The following is an 11,297-nucleotide window of genomic DNA, read 5'->3' as shown; positions in this document are numbered from 1 at the left end:
GTAAAGGTAAATTCTCTCTATAGATTTGATGAAGGTAATATTCCTCACTATAAGTCTGCTAGACAATGCTTAGAAGAGTTTGATAATTTCATTGTCAAACAAGAAAACTTCAACGCTTATTTTGGTAGACAATTGAAATACAATTCCGATACGCTTGAACACTTGGGTGATTATATGTCTAGAGTTAAAGGTGAACTTAAACTCTTAGTAAGCATGCTTCTATGGTTACCACTCAAGTAGAACAAGTACTTAAAGCTCAAAATGATTTGCTCAATGAAATTAATAGTAAGAAAAATGATTATGCTGTTAGAGTGGCTACTAGAACTGGTAGAATGACTCAGGAACCTTTGTATCCTGAAGGCCACCCCAAGAGAATTGAGCAACATTCTCAGAGAAATAATATTGATGCACCTAGTCCTTCTAAAAAGAAGAAAAAGAAAAATGATAGGACTTTGCATGCTTCTAGTGAACCTATTGCTAAACCACCTGAGAATCCAAATGATATTTCTATTTCTGATGCTGAAACACAATCTGGTAATGAACATGAACCTAGTGAAAATGTTAATGATGATGTTCATGAAGATGCTCAACCTAGTAATGATAATGATGTAGAAATTGAACCTGCTGTTGATCTTGATAACCCACAATCAAAGAATCAACGTTATGATAAGAGAGACTTTGTTGCTAGGAAACATGGTAAAGAAAGAGAACCATGGGTTCAGAAACCCATGCCTTTTCCTCCCAAACCATCCAAGAAAAAGGATGATGAGGATTTTGAGCGCTTTGCTGAAATGATTAGACCTATCTTTTTGCGTATGCGATTAACTGATATGCTCAAAATGAATCCTTATGCTAAGTATATGAAAGATATTGTTACAAATAAAAGAAAAATACTGGAAGCTGAGATTTCCACCATGCTTGCTAATTATACTTTTAAGGGTGGAATACCAAAGAAACTTGGAGATCCAGGAGTACCTACTATACCATGCTCCATTAAAAGAAACTATGCTAAAACTGCTTTATGTGATCTTGGAGCCGGTGTTAGTGTTATGCCTCTCTCTTTATATCGTAGACTTGATTTGAATAAGTTGACACCTACTAAAATATCTTTGCAAATGGCTGATAAATCAACTGCCATACCTGTCGGTATTTGTGAGGATGTGCCTGTTGTGGTTGCAAACGTTACTATTTTAACGGACTTTGTTATCCTTGATATTCCCGAGGATGATAGCATCTCTATTATTCTTGGAAGACCCTTTTTGAATACTGCAGGGGCTGTTATTGATTGCAACAAAGGCAATGTCACTTTCCATATTAATGGCAATGAGCATACGGTACACTTTCCGAGGAAATAACCTCAAGTTCATAGTATCAACCTCAAGAAGAAATATGATATTCTTATTACTGGGGATGTGCATATCCCCGTTGAGGTAACATAGTGTTATTCGAAATTTCTCCGGTTCCATGTTATTCGGAATGAGTTTGTGAACAAGACTTGATCAACCTTGTTAGCGGATTCCTTTTGATAAGCATGAGATGGATGAAACTAGAAGCACAACCTTCTGTACCCTCTTTCTACTTTCTGTTATTTAGTTGAAATAAAGTAAAAATAGTATTTTTCTATCTGTTTCCTGGTTTATCTGTGCAATATAAAAATACCCAGAAAATAAAAGTTCTCCAAATGCCCTGAAAATGGAATATGATTTTTTTCTAGAATTTTTGAGATTATCTGGCACTGAGAACACAGCAGGGGGGTAAGCACCTGGCCACGAGGGTGGAGGGCGCGCCCCCTGCCTCGTGGGCCCACGGTGGCCCTCCTCCACTTATTCCTGCACCCATACACTCCTTCTTCCTCCCACAAACACCAATATCCAGCTCAAGCACGAGTTCTAGCTCATTTTGCTATGATTTTCGATCTCCTTGCTCAAAGCACCTCTCACAAAACGGCTTGGGGAGATTGTTCCTTGGTATGTGACTCCTCCATTGGTCCAATTAGTTTTTGTTCTAGTGCTCTATTCATTGCAAATTTGTGTTGCCTAGGTGACCATGTTCTTGAGCTTGCATGTCAAATTTATATGGTTCCAAGTAGTTCTAATGCATGATATAGGCTCTAGGCACTTGTAGGAGTAGTTGCTATCAATTTTGATTGAGTTTGGTTTACTTTTGTTTGAAGTTACTAAAAATTTTAGTTTATTTCAGAAAATAATGAAGAGATTTTTGAGGGGCTCATCGAGCCGAAGCTCGAAGGAAAAGCAAAATGAAGAAGCACAGAGGCCCAAATATAATTTGCCTCGCACCGCGGAGGTTCGGCCGTGTGAATGGCCTTCGGATGATTTCTTGAGAAAAGCCGGGATTTATGATGATTTCTTTTATTGGCTGAGAAAGCTGGCCTCACCGACTTCCTCCGCGACCAACGTCATCAGTATCTCTTACTCACTAATACTGTGCAAAACTTCTACTATTTTCCTAAAGAAACACCTCCTTCAGTAGAGTTTCATTTATATGATGTTGTTAAGAAGGTGCCACTAGATGAATTTTGCAAGGTTTGCAAAATACCCTTCGAGGGTACCTTAGATGAACCACATCGTAAAGATGTGGACGGGTTTATTGACACTATTACTGTGGGGGAAACCAGGAAGGTTTCCGATGCAAGAATCACTAGCATACATTTTCCTATTTTACGCTACTTTGCTATATTTGCTAGTCGTTGCTTAATTGGTCGCGGAAACTGTGGAAACCTTAGTGTTCCTGATATTATCATTTTGCTCCATGGTTTATATTCCGATAACACTGTTAGTATGGGCGGTATTATTGCTAAACGGTTAAGTCTGAACCGTACTAAGGGTCCCATCTTTGGAGGTATTTATGCTTCACGCCTTGCTGCACATTATAACATACCTATTAGGCTATATGAGAAAGAAGAAAAATTGTTGCCCAATGCTTATTTAGATTATAAGAGTATGTTAGCGCATGACTTTATTGTTAAGAATAAGGAAGGGGGGCTTAAATACAAATTGTTCTTTGATAAACATCACCCTGAGACTATTACCTTGCCTGCTCCTTCCTTGTTTAATTTATCTGAAGGACCGTATCTCGTTCCGTGGGCGGCCATTTACGCTTACCAGAACACTACACCAGCCCCGGAGCCGGAACCACAATTTGAGCCTCCACGATAGTCTGATTACTTTTGGGATCCGGAGATGACTGCCAGCCAGCGGCAGTCAGAGTCCTCTTCATCTCAGTACGACCCCAGCTACACCTACGGGTATCCGCCAGGCCATCCCTGGCAATGAACCAACTTAGGCCAAAAGCCTAAGCTTGGGGGAGTACGTATTTCCCACCGACATTACATTTATGTTCACACACTCATTGCTAGATGTCGGTGCTCATACCTTTTCACTGTAATATCCATGCTAGTTTATTTTCCTTTTTCTTGCCTTCTTCTTGTGTGTTTAATAAACCTTAAGAAAACCAAAAAAAATTTAGTAGTGACTTTTAGTTAGTTTACTTTTCTTGCTGTAGTAGTAATAATTAAAAAGAAAACCCAAAAATATTTCCCGTTCTTCTTTTGCTTGTTGGGAGCTTTCCCGTGTAAATAGTTTTATTTCTTTTCTTTTCTTTGGGGGTCGATAGGAGAAGACCATGATTAAATTGTTGAAGTGGCTCTTATATGCATTATTGTTGATTTAACCAAGAGCCCATATTGCCTTGTCTTCTCCTGTTTATTGAATGCTCGCAGATTCCAGCTTAGTCCAATGCACGTGCACTCTTATTATTATTCACATCGTTCGGTCGTGCAAGTGAAAGGCAATTATGACGATATATGATGGACTGACTGAGATGAGAAAAGCTGGTATGAACTCGACCTCTCTTGTTTTTGTAAATATGATGAGTTCATCATTCCTGATTCAGCTTATTATGAATAAACATGTTTGCAATGACAATTAGAGATCATAGTTGCTCGTGCCATGCTTGATTAGCTATGAGTTATAATGGTTTACCTTGCGTGCCAACATGCTATTAAAAGGGTTGTGATGTGGTATGATGGGGTGGTATCCTCCTTTGAATGATTTAAGTGACTTGACTTGGCACATGTTCACACATGTAGTTGAAACAAATCAACATAGCCTTCACGATATTTATGTTCCTGGTGGATTATATCCTACTCATGCTTGCACTCAATGTTTATTAATTTTAATGCATGTTCATGACTGTTGTCACTCTCTAGTTGGTCGCTTCCTAGTCTTTTGCTAGCCTTCACTTGTACTAAGCGGGAATACTGCTTGTGCATCCAATCCCTTAAACCCCAAAGTTATTCCATATGAGTCCACTATACCTTCCTATATGCAGTATTTACCTGCCGTTCCAAGTAAATTTGTATGTGCCAAACTCTAAACCTTCAAATAAACATTCTGTTTTGTATGCTCGAATAGCTCATGTATCAACTAGGGCTGTCCGTATCTTCCATGCTAGGCGGGTTATTCTCAAGAGGAGTGGACTCCGCTCCTCACTCACGAGAAAATGGCTGGTCACCGGGATGCCCAGTCCCATGCTTTATGCAAACTAAATCAAAATAATTGCAAACAAAACTCCCCCTGGGACTGTTGCTAGTTGGAGACACTCGTTGTTTCGAGCAAGTCATGGATTGATGCTTGTTGGTGGAGGGGGAGTATAAACTTTACCATTCTGTTTGGGAACCGCCTATAATGTGTGTAGCATGGAAGATATCGCCATCTCTTGGTTGTTATGTTGACAATGAAAGTATGCCGCTCAAAATATTATTTATCTCTGATTTCAAAACCGAGCTCTGGCACCTCTACAAATCCCTACTTCCCTCTGCGAAGGGCCTATCTATTTACTTTTATGTTGAGTCATTACCCTCTTATTAAAAAGCACTAGCTGGAGAGCGCAGCTGTCATTTGCATTCATTACTATTAATTTATATTGGGTATGACTATGACTGGATCTCTTTTACCATGAATTACAATGTCTAGTCAGTCCTTGATCTTTAAAGGCGCTCTGCATTTATGTTTTGCGGTCTCAGAAAGGGCTAGTGAGATATCATCTTGTTATATCATATTATGATTGTTTTGAGAAAGTGTTATCATCCGAGATTTATTATTATGGCTCGCTAGTTGATTATGCCATTGATATGAGTAAACATGAGACCTAAGAGTTATTGTGAATGTGGTTAGTCATAATCTTTGCTGAAAACTTGAATGTTGGCTTCACATATTTACAACAACAAGAGAAAACAGAGTTTGTAAAAGTTTTTCTTTATCACTTTCAGTTTATCAACTGAATTGCTTGAGGACAGGCAAAGGTTTAAGCTTGGGGGAGTTGATACGTCTCTGTCGTATCTACTTTTCCAAACACTTTTGCCCTTGTTTTGGACTCTAACTTGCATGATTTGAATGGAACTAACCCGGACTGGCGCTGTTTTCGGCAGACTTTCCATGGTGTTATTTATGTGCAGAAACAAAAGTTCTCAGAATGACCTGAAACTCCACGGAACGTCTATTTGGAAATAATAAAAAATCCTTGCAAAAGATGAAGACCAGGGGGCCCACACCCTAGCCACGAGCGTGGGGGGCGCCCCCCCCCCTAGGGCGCACCCCCTACCTCGTGGGCCCCCTGGAGCTCCTACGACCTCAACTCCAACTCTATATATTTGCTTTCGGGGAGAAAAAAATCAGGGAGAAGAATTCATCGCATTTTACGATACGGAGCCGCCGCCAAGCCCTAAAACCTCTCGGGAGGGCTGATCTAGAGTCCGTTCGGGGCTCCGGAGAGGGGGATTCGTCGCCATCGTCATCATCAACCATCCTCCATCACCAATTTCATGATGCTCACCGCCGTGCGTGAGTAATTCCATCGTAGGCTTGCTGGACGGTGATGGGTTGGATGAGATCTATCATGTAATCGAGTTAGTTTTGTTAGGGTTTGATCCCTAGTATCCACTATGTTCTGAGATTGATGTTGCTATGACTTTGATATGCTTAATGCTTGTCACTAGGGCCCGAGTGCCATGATTTCAGATCTGAACCTATTATGTTTTCATGAATATATGTGAGTTCTTGATCCTATCTTGCAAGTCTATAGTCACCTACTATGTGTTATGATCCGGCAACCCCGGAGTGACAATAATCAGGACCACTCCCGGTGATGACCATAGTTTGAGGAGTTCATGTATTCACTATGTGCTAATGCTTTGTTCCGGTACTCTATTAAAAGGAGGCCTTAATATCCCTTAGTTTCCATTAGGACCCCGCTGCCACGGGAGGGTAGGACAAAAGATGTCATGCAAGTTCTTTTCCATAAGCACGTATGACTATATTCGGAATACATGCCTAGATTACATTGATGAATTGGAGCTAGTTCTGTGTCACCCTATGTTATGATTGTTACATGATGAACCGCATCTGGCATAATTCTCCATCACCGATCCAATGCCTACGAGCTTTTCATATATTGTTCTTCGCTTATTTACTTTTCCGTTGCTACTGTTACAATCACTACAAAATACCAAAAATATTACTTTTGCTACTGTTACTTTTGTTACCGTTACCACTACTATCATATTACTTTGCTACTAAATACTTTGCTGCAGATATTAAGTTATCCAGGTGTGGTTGAATTGACAACTCAACTGCTAATACTTGAGAATATTCTTTGGCTCCCCTTGTGTCGAATCAACAAATTTGGGTTGAATACTCTACCCTCGAAAACTGTTGCGATCCCCAATACTTGTGGGTTATCAGACTCCTCCTGGAGCGCCTCCTCCTGGCCGGCCGCCTCTCCCCCCCCCCCTTGCTCCTTTATATACGGGGGCAAGGGGCACCCCAGAGACACAACAACTGATCATTGATCTCTTAGTCGTGTGCGGTGCCCCCCTCCACCATAGTCCACCTCAATAATATCATAGCGGTGCTTAGGCGAAGCCCTGCGTCGGTAGAACATCATCACCATCACCACGCCGTCGTGCTGACGGAACTCTCCCGTGAAGCTTTGCTGGATCGGAGTTCGCGGGACGTTATCGAGCTGAACGTGTGTTGAACTCGGAGGTGCCGTGCTTTCGGTACTTGGATCGGTCGGATCGTGAAGGCGTACGACTACATCAACTGTGTTGTCATAACGCTTCCGCTTTCGGTCTACGAGGGTACGTGGACACACTCTCCCCTCTCGTTGCTATGCATCACCATGATCCTGCGTGTGCGTAGGAATTTTTTTGAAATTACTACGTTCCCCAACAATCATCGGCTTGAGGTGTCCATAGAATCGAAGAGAGGGATGATGTGTGTGTGCGCGCGCGCGATCGATAAAGAGTGCCATCGAATTTGTCTGTGCCCACGTCAAAGATATAGAGTGGCTGGCCTACTGGAACGTGAGAGGGGACAGGTGCAGTTTGTCTCTGTGGCATGGATACCTACGTACAACGCTCGACTATCGGTGTGTGGTGGGGGGAGGGAGGCCTAATTAACTATAGAGGTACAATGGCTGGTATATGTGTGGAGGAGGAGAGAGGCCTACCTCATGTATTAAGGGAGATCGATCTACCTCATGTATTAAGGGAGATCGATCAGCATCCATGCATATGTGTAGGAGAGGAATAAGGTTGGGAGAGAGACAGAGCTAGAGTGTTGGAGGGGGTGGTAGTGGAGTTGCTTCTAACAAATGGTGGGATAGGCTTGCTAGAAAACCGGAGGGCACGCCTGCAATATCAATAAGAGAGGGGATGGCTGCCTGTCTGTGCACGTGCGTGTGAGAGACATGTCAGGAGGCATGCATGAATGATGAGGGGGCGATATGGATGTGGTAAGCAGACATAACTACATAGGAAGATCAATCGTCCTTTGTCAGAGAAAGGAGAGACATAACTTGTGAGGTACGTCGATCGATGGGGGGGAGTAGTTAAAGTAGACCTAGGTATATGTTGGGAGATCGATCGGTATACATGCATGTGTGTGTTAGAAGCAAATGAGGCACGGGGAGAAGGATAGAGAGAGGGGGATGCATCTAGGAGGTGGTGCGAGAGTCATACTATATCGAGGGGGAGAAGTGTGCGAGTACGAGATCGATGAAAAGAGTGGTGGGAGTGAGGCATGGACGGTGATAAGAGAAGAGGGGAAGCTTGTGTTTTGTGCTAGGCACACCTGGCTAGAGAGGCATATCGATCGATGTGTGCCGTAAAGAAGGAGCTGGGGGGCCTACACACACCGTGGGTGAACGACCTAAAGTGAAAAGACGAATTTGCGCGATGGAGCTAGAGAATGCTGATGGAGGGTTAGAGGGATGCGGGCGTCTGCATGCACGAGAGAAAGTTAGCGCTAGCTAGCTACAAAGATAAGATGATTGTGTGGGTGCAAAAGACGAACAGAGATCATACTTCATTATAAAAAGCGAATTCGGATATTTGAAGAATTTATCATAGTGTTTTGAAGCGAATTCGGATTTTACCGGAGAACCGGGGGTTACCGGACCCCCTCGGGGGGTTTAATGGGCCTACATGGGCCTTAGTGGAGAAGAGGAGGGGCGGCCAGGGCAGGCCGCGCCCCCCTCCCCCTCTAGTCCGAATTGGACAAGGAGGGGGGCGGCGCCCCCCTTTCCTTCCTCTCTCCCTCCTCCTTCCCCCTTCTCCTACTCCAACTAGGAAGGGAGGGAGTCCTACTCCCGGTGGGAGTAGAACTCCTCCTGGCGCGCCTCCTCCTGGCCGGCTGCCTCTCCCCCCCTTGCTCCTTTATATACGGGGGCAGGGGGCACCCCAGAAACACAACAATTGATCATTGATCTCTTAGCCGTGTGCGGTGCCCCCCTCCACCATAGTCCACCTCGATAATATTGTAGCGGTGCTTAGGTGAAGTCCTGCATCGGTAGAACATCATCACCGTCACCACGCCGTCGTGCTGACGGAACTCTCCCATGAAGCTCTGCTGGATCGGAGTTCGCGGGACGTCATCGAGCTGAACGTGTACTGAACTCGGAGGTGCCGTGCGTTTGGTACTTGGATCGGTCGGATCGTGAAGATGTATGACTACATCAATCGCGTTGTCATAACGCTTCAGCTTTCGGTCTACGAGGGTACATGGACACACTCTCCCCTCTCGTTGCTATGCATCACCATGATCCTGCGTGTGCATAGGAATTTTTTTTTTAAATTACTACGTTCCCCAATAGTGGCATCCGAGCCAGGTTTTATGCGTAGATGTTATATGCACGAGTAGAACACAAGTGAGTTGTGGGCGATATAAGTCATACTGCTTACCAGCATGTCATACTTTGGTTCGGCGGTATTGTTGGATGAAGCGGCCAGGACCGACATTACGCGTACGCTTACGCGAGACTGGTTCTACCGACGTGCTTTGCACACAGGTGGCTGGCGGGTGTCAGTTTCACCAACTTTAGTTGAACCGAGTGTGGCTACGCCCGGTCCTTGAGAAGGTTAAAACAGCACTAACTTGACAAACTATCGTTGTGGTTTTGATGCGTAGGTAAGAACGGTTCTTGCTCAGCCTGTAGCAGCCACGTAAAACTTGCAAGAACCAAGTAGAGGACGTCTAACTTGTTTTTGCAGGGCATGTTGTGATGTGATATGGTCAAGGCATGATGCTAAATTTTATTGTATGAGATGATCATGTTTTGTAACCGAGTTATCGGCAACTGGCAGGAGCCATATGGTTGTCCCTTTATTGTATGCAATGGAATCGCCCTGTAATGCTTTACTTTATCACTAAGCGGTAGCGATAGTCGTAGAAGCATAAGTTGGCGAGACGACAACGATGCTACGATGGAGATCAAGGTGTCGTGCCGGTGACGATGGTGATCATGACGGTGCTTCGAAGATGGAGATCACAAGCACAAGATGATGATGGCCATATCATATCACTTATATTGATTGCATGTGATGTTTATCTTTTCTGCATCTTATCATGCTTTGTTTGACGGTAGCATTATAAGATGATCTCTCACTAAATTATCAAGGTATAAGTGTTCTCCCTGAGTATGCACCATTGCGAAAGTTCTTCGTGCTGAGACACCATGTGATGATCGGGTGTGATAGGCTCTACGTTCAAATACAACGGGTGCAAAACAGTTGCACACGCGGAATACTGAGGTTAAACTTGATGAGCCTAGCATATGCAGATATGGCCTCGGAACACTGAGACCGAAATGTCGAGCGTGAATCATATAGTAGATATGATCAACATAGTGATGTTCACCATTGAAACTACTCCATCTCACGTGATGATCGGACATGGTTTAGTTGATTTGGATCACGTGATCACTTAGAGGATTAGAGGGATGTCTATCTAAGTGGGAGTTCTTAAGTAATATGATTAATTGAACTTTAATTTATCATAAACTTAGTCCTGGTAGTATTAGCATATCTATGTTGTAGATCAATAGCTCGCGATGTTGCTCCCCGTTTATTGTGTTCCTAGAGAAAAATAAGTTGAAAGATGTTAGTAGCAAAGATGTGGATTAGCTCCGTGATATGAGGATTACCCACATTGCTACACAGAAGTATTCTGTCCTTGATGCACCGCTAGGTGACAGAACTATTGCAGGAGCAGATGCAGACGTTCTGAACATTTTGACAAAAGTTCGGTATGATAACTACTTGATAGTTTAGTGCACCATGCTTTACGGCTTAGAACCGGGACTTCAAAAATGATTTGAACGCCACGGAGCATATAAGATGTTCCAAGAGTTGAAATTGGTATTTCATACTCATGCCCGTGTCGAGAGGTATGAGACCTCTGACATTACTTTGCCTACAAGATGGAGGAGAATAGCTCAACCAGTAAGCATGTGCCCAGATTGTCTGAGTACTACAATCACTTGAATCAAATGGGAGTTAATCTTCCAAATAAGATAGTGATTGACAGAGTTCTCTAGTCACTATCATCAAGTTGCTAGAACTTCGTGATGAACTATAATATGCAAGGGATAACGGAAATGATTCCCAAGCTCTTCGTGATGCTGAAATCGACGAAGATAGAAATCAAGAAAAACATCACGTGTTGATGGTTAACAAGACCACTAGTTTCAAGAAAAGGGCAAAGGGAAGAAGGGGAACTTCAAGAAGAACGGCAAGCAAATTGCTGCTCAAGTGAAGAAGCCCAAGTCTGGACCTAAGCCTGAGACTAAGTGCTTCTACTGCAAAGGGACTAGTCACTGGAAGCGGAACTGCCCCAAGTATTTGGCGGATAAGAAAGATGGCAAAATGAACAAAGGTATATTTGATATACATGTTATTGATGTGTACTTTACTAGTGTTTATAGCAACCCCGCGGTAT

The sequence above is a fragment of the Triticum aestivum genome, chromosome 7D (assembly GCF_018294505.1).
Source record: "Triticum aestivum cultivar Chinese Spring chromosome 7D, IWGSC CS RefSeq v2.1, whole genome shotgun sequence".
NCBI classification, from domain to species: domain Eukaryota; kingdom Viridiplantae; phylum Streptophyta; class Magnoliopsida; order Poales; family Poaceae; genus Triticum; species Triticum aestivum.
The sequence above is the reverse complement of the archived record's forward strand: the minus strand, read 5'-3'. Positions refer to the sequence as shown.